Raw genomic sequence first — 5826 nt, forward strand, 5'->3', positions numbered from 1 at the left:
AGTGCTGAGATATGTCAAAAGTTAGGGTTGGTGTCAGCCATACTCTGGATACGCAGTGGTAAATGACTTTTGCTTGAGTCTGTGCAGAAGACTTAGGGCTTCACTATTAATTCACATTTCTCCCATGTATGGATAGATGGAATCTGTCCATCAATGCCTTCCCAACTGAAGCCTTTGACCAAACCTGTGCCCGAGGGGGACTGCAAGACAGACAATGGACCCTGGTGAAGACAGGGTCTGCCATAAACAGCCCGCAGATCACAGGGTCATCTAATGCTTTAGGTTGGACAATTTTGTCCCACCCCAGTGCCATGCACAGGGACACCTGCCACCAGACCAGCCTGCTCAAAGCCCCGCTGTCACCAAAAACCTGGAACTAAACTCTCCAACCAATTTCCTGCATCAGAAAGCTGGTGTTACTTTATTAGCAGAGCTGGATGCATAGGGATGTCTCCTCTAAGCATGCCCAGTAACCTAACAGACCAGGTTGTATTCCAAAAACTAATACATATTCATCACTTTTTTGAATACATGCATGCATGTTAATTATGTCCATAGATTTGTTTAGATATGGTTCCAGATCTTCTGATTAATCTTTTATTTGAGAGTATCTCAAATATGTTGCCAGGTCATAATGTACTTCTCTCATCATTTTTTTCTTTTGTTTCTGTCTCATGGAATTTTGTCCCATCTGTTGCCAAGAAACCATAACAATCGATACTTAAGAGAGACAAAAGAATTTGCCATGGGAAGGGTGTGAGTGATTACTCCTATAGCTGGGGAGTTCCTCTTGGAGGGGCAGAGATACTTCAGGATTTCAGTTGGGTTAAAGGCAGTTGAGCACAGCTTCTAGCCCTCTCACAGGAAAGCAGTCTGCAGTCGCTCTGGGGAGAGTTCACCACCACTGAGGTGAGACTGAGGCTCCATCTCCTGCTGACTTCTCCTGGGTGAAGCTCTGCTTGTGGTTGCAGCCATTACACTCAGACAGGAGTCCTTATTAAGGAGATCTTATTAACACCCTGTCTCACTAGAGGGGGGCCCTTTTCACCATCTGCTCACTTGCCTCAGGGGAAACCCTGGGCCCCCAGGCCTTTTCCCCCTCCAGGAAATACGAGCTGCTGCTGTTGAGTTTCTGCTGCTTCTTGCTTGCTGCGTTGGGTGAGCCTGCCCTGCCGTTCCAGCCACCACTTTGATGTTCCCGCCGCAGGCCATGTCACCATCCAGCCCGTCCACCATTACTGGGTGAGGGAGACACGGCCGAGGTGCTGCCACAGCGCCCCCTGCAGGCTCGGAGGAATCATCACACATCCCGTGGCCGGGAGCCACCAGCGCCCCTGCTGGCTGTGACCGGAACTGCACCAAAGGGGGGATTGCTTAAAGAGCAGGGAAGAAACTGTTTATTGAGATTTCTGGGTCCTTTTGTTTGTTGTTGCTGCTGTTGTTGCTTGCTGTTTGTCTTGTTATATATACATGTACTGGTAAAGAACTGTTATTCTTTTTCCCGTATCTTTGCCTGAAAGCCCCTTAAAGTCAAAGTTATAATAATTCAGAGAGGAGGGGGTCATATTCTCTATTCCAAGGGAGGTTTCTTGGCAGACACCTGTCTTTCAAACCAAGGCATTTCAAGACTAAGATATTGGCTAGTATGTACTAATCACTGATATAAGTAAATAAGGAAGCATTAGCTGACACATTATCAGTCACAGTTTTAAGGAGTTAACACAAGGTCACATTAATCTCTGGTATTTGTACTAAGCACAGTCTGCTACAAAACTAAGCATTAACCATGAATATAGGGATCATACGCTACGTATAAAAGTCAAAAGAGTTTTCCAGCACCTTTCCCCATTGCTGTAAAGACTCCTTGAAGAAATAGAACATGTTTGGTAGCAAATCCCCCCTTTGAGACTTCAATATAATTTCTTTAAAGTGTCATATGCAGTTATATTGATTGACTCTTCATGGCAGTAAGCACTGAATTAAGCAAATGATTAAGGTCATGAGTACCACATCACACAATGATAAGTGCAAGAGATTATTTTAAGCATGCAAAGTTCAGGAGTGTGGGGCCATGAGCCCCACAGCCAAGAGAAATCTAGTCCTTTCATCTCTGTAGCATTTGTGGCTGGTTTCTTCAGATTTTTCTTTCTTTTCTATTAGTCAGGAGTTATTGGAAAGATTGAACCAACACATCCCTTAAAGTTCTTCACATCCCTGATTATGTCTGAACACCAAGTAGTCAATTGCTGCTTGATTTTCAAGGGCAGATCTCTGACTTGTGTCATTTCTGTACTTAGGGCTGTTAATGCTCGTGAAGCATAATTTATAGCTTTACCTAAAGCACACATGGTTCCCTTTCTGGTGTGATAGCTCACAGCAACCCTCACTCCAGGTGTTCAAAAGGCAGCAGCAATCAGTTCACTCTCACTATATAGGGTAACTTGGGAATCCCAATCCTCTGTCAACTGATAAGCTGAGCAGTTTTCTCTTTTGTGCTTCACACACTCTTGGTGAAATAGTAGAGGAGGTAATCTACCAATGGCACTGGCCCCTTGAGACATATTGGCCAGAACATATGAGTAGGGCTGTCAGCCACACAACAAAACCCATCCTATAAGTAACTTCATGTGCTCCCAGGTGTAAGAAATATGTTCTGTGCTATTGCTTTGTAAGGGAGGATGTACCTGTGTTGGATGTTAACATTTAGAGGAGCAATTGACAAATGACATTGCTTTTCTCTGCACTGATTGTGGCAGCCACTGATCCCAACTTGTGAATCCCCTCAGCTCTGCATGTCAGGACAGCAGCTGGGCCCTGCCAGGCACTGGACTGTAGAAGGTACAGATGTCATAAGGGTGTCATGTCTTTGACCACATGCTGCTCATGGAGAGAATGGAGAGAAGGAGAAGGAAGGTATGAGGCTATGGGCTGTGACCTCCACAGTGAAGATTGTTTCTCATATTCATCACTGCCACTCTTTGCATCCAGGATCTCCCTGATGGCCATTGACTGCAGAGTAACCAGCAACGTCTTGATTACCTGCAAGAGAAAGGACACAAAGTAAAATCCACCCAGGGACTCCCACCCAAGCTTCTCTACCTTTTTCACTGAGCAGATTGAAAGTGTTGCCACAGAATGAAGGATGACTTGGAGGCCCAGGTTTGGATGAACAACCTTAAGGAGTCTACAGAAAAAAGGAGGTGGCTCACAGAGGGAACCAGGAGCCGCCACAAAGATACCATGAAGCTCCTACAGGGTGTCCATCTGTCTCTCAGGCTGGGGGAGAGTGGGCAACACATCACCTCTAGACTGGCCTAGAGAGACACAGAGAGACTGTGGTAAGAATGAGAGGAGCGGAAGAAGGAAACCACATCCAAAACTTCTGCCGTGTCCCCTCACGTTGCAGTTCTTAGGCATGTGAGCAAGATGCACAAGAGCAATGCCCATTTCTTGACAACATTAACACAAACAAACCACTCAGAAATGACACAAGACAACATCACCTGCCCACAAGGGATGCTGCTGGCACTTGATCAGAGCCTTCTGCCTGTGCTGACGTCTTTCTGCCCTGGAAATCCTCCTGGCACTAAGAGAAGTAGCACTTCCTATGAGAAAGGAAGCGAAATTACCAGGAAATGAAAAGGACACAATGCAGGAAACTAGGACACAGCCCCTATCATTAGCTGGGATGGTGCACATTTGACATGAGCTGGTCAGAAAATTATTGCTTCCACTAAGGTAACTCTGGGCTTGAGGCAGTGCAGGACAGCTATAAAAGGCAGCCCAAGTCTCTGCTCCCTCAGCCACTTCTCTCACCTTCGCCTCCTCAGGAATCAGGTGAGTGGAAAGCCTCTTCTCCTCTTCCTCCTCCTCTTCCTCCAAGACCAGCTGTTTCCTGGCTGGAGGTCTCACATGAGAGGGGATGTCATAGTGCAGGGCTGGGAGCTGCATGTGCTGGGAGAGGGCAGCGGAGAGAAGGTCTTGTGCAGCCAGAGAAAGAGAGGCTGGGACTTGGCAGAGGTGGCTGCTGGGCTTTGAGCTGGGCAGTGCAATGTGGGCCAGGAGGTGCCTTGGCTGCAGAGTGATTGGGTGCAGTGCTGCTTCTCATGTGTCCTCACTTTCTGCTTCTCCCTGCCCTCTGTGCCAGGTGCACCTGTGAGCCCCAACCATGTCCTGCTGCAAGCCCTGTGACCCTTGCTGCCAGCCCTGCGGCCCCTGCCCGCTGGCCAGCAGCTGCAATGAGTGCTGTGTCAGGCAGTGCCAGAGCTCCCACGTCGTCATTGAGCCGCCTGCTGTGCTGGTGACCCTGCCCGGCCCCGTCCTCAGCTCCTTCCCACAGAACACTGCCGTGGGATCCTCCACCTCTGCTGCTGTGGGCAACATCCTCAGCTGCGGCGGAGTGCCCATCAGCTCTGGGAGCTTTGACATCTCCTGCATCACCAACTGCTATGGAGGCAGCAGATGTCGTCCCTGCTAAATGCGCTGGCAACATCTTTGGGCAAGAATCTCCAAGACCTCAGAACATGGCTCTGGCCAGGAGATAGAGCTTCCGGATGTTGTATTTAGAGCTTTGGACCATCGCTTCTTTTTCTATTCTCCTCTCTTTGCTGTTTGTGTCTCCCCAGGCCAGTCCAGTGTGGACCTGTCGCCCATCCTTCCTCTGCAGGGCAGTCCAAAGAACACCACATGGGAGCTCCATCTTATTGACTGCTCTTGGTGCTCTCTGTGGGCCATGTCCTTTTCTTCTTTAAACTTATTAAAATTGTGCTGCATTCAAGCCTTGGCCTCTGAGTCGTCTGTTGTTCTATGGCAAATCCTCCAGTCTGCTCCGGAAAAAGATGGAGAAAGCAATGTCTGGGGCTCTCTGCATTGGATTTTACTTTGTGCCCTTTTTTTCTCGGAGCTGATGAAGAACTTGGCTACTTGGCATCCAAAGGCCATCATGGAGACTTTGGCTCCAAACGAGGGAGGATGGGAAACAACAACACCTGGGGACAGCCCAACAGCCCACAACCTCATCTCCTAATGGCCTTCCTTCATTTTCTGCCCTAGGGTCTGTGGCCAGCAAACGTGGCAACAAGCAGATGTGATCCAAACCTCACACAGTCCCTCAGCACTTGGCAGGGCCCAGCTGCTGCCCAGACACACAGGGCTGAGGTGAGTCATAATTAGGATTGGTATCACACTCAGTCTCGGCAGTGGAGTCTCTACCCCTGTGAACCCAACAGCTCCAAAGGGATGGAAAATTTTGTTTCCAGGTTTTCATCTTCCCTGTGCAAATGATTTGTGACTTCACTGCTAATGGCAATGTGTAGGAATGTTTCCAGTTCTACTTGAAAATTTCTGGTTATTCCTTGGCCTTCAGCCCCAGGCAACGCTCCAAATATCATTCCCTGGGCATCCATGTTCTCCTGGGTGCAGAAAATAAACTGCTGAATGTGTTGCTGGGCTCCAAATACCAGCTCAGGTTCACAGGATTCTGTGATTCATGTGATCTTCTGTTCATGCTGCTCCTGCCTAGATCTCTAGGCAGAGACACCAGCTTTGTCCATCTAACAGAGGGGTGCTGGCATCGCTTGCTCTGTCCCAAAAGCAAGGCTTCATGTGCTTCTAGTGAGACCTGTTGCCCAAGCGCTGCTGTCCGTTGCCAGAACCAAGCCATCTCCAGTTCTGCTTCACTGTGTGTGTGTCCTTCATGGGCAACCCCTCCACATGGCTCCCTTTTGGGTCCCACAATATAAAAAAGATGATAAGCTACTAGAGAGTCCCCAAAGGATGCCACAAGTATGGGGAAGGGTCTGGAGTGGCCATATGAGGAGTGGCTGA

The 5826-nt window shown here is 48.6% G+C and overlaps 1 pseudogene; it reads left to right on the forward strand.

Annotated features, from left to right (window-relative positions):
- The first annotated feature begins 3704 nt into the window (after positions 1–3704).
- On the forward strand, positions 3705–4477 carry LOC136372059 (feather keratin Cos2-2-like; annotated as a pseudogene).
- Positions 4478–5826: the final 1349 nt, after the last annotated feature.

The sequence above is a fragment of the Sylvia atricapilla genome, chromosome 27 (genome assembly GCF_009819655.1).
Source record: "Sylvia atricapilla isolate bSylAtr1 chromosome 27, bSylAtr1.pri, whole genome shotgun sequence".
Taxonomy (NCBI): domain Eukaryota; kingdom Metazoa; phylum Chordata; class Aves; order Passeriformes; family Sylviidae; genus Sylvia; species Sylvia atricapilla.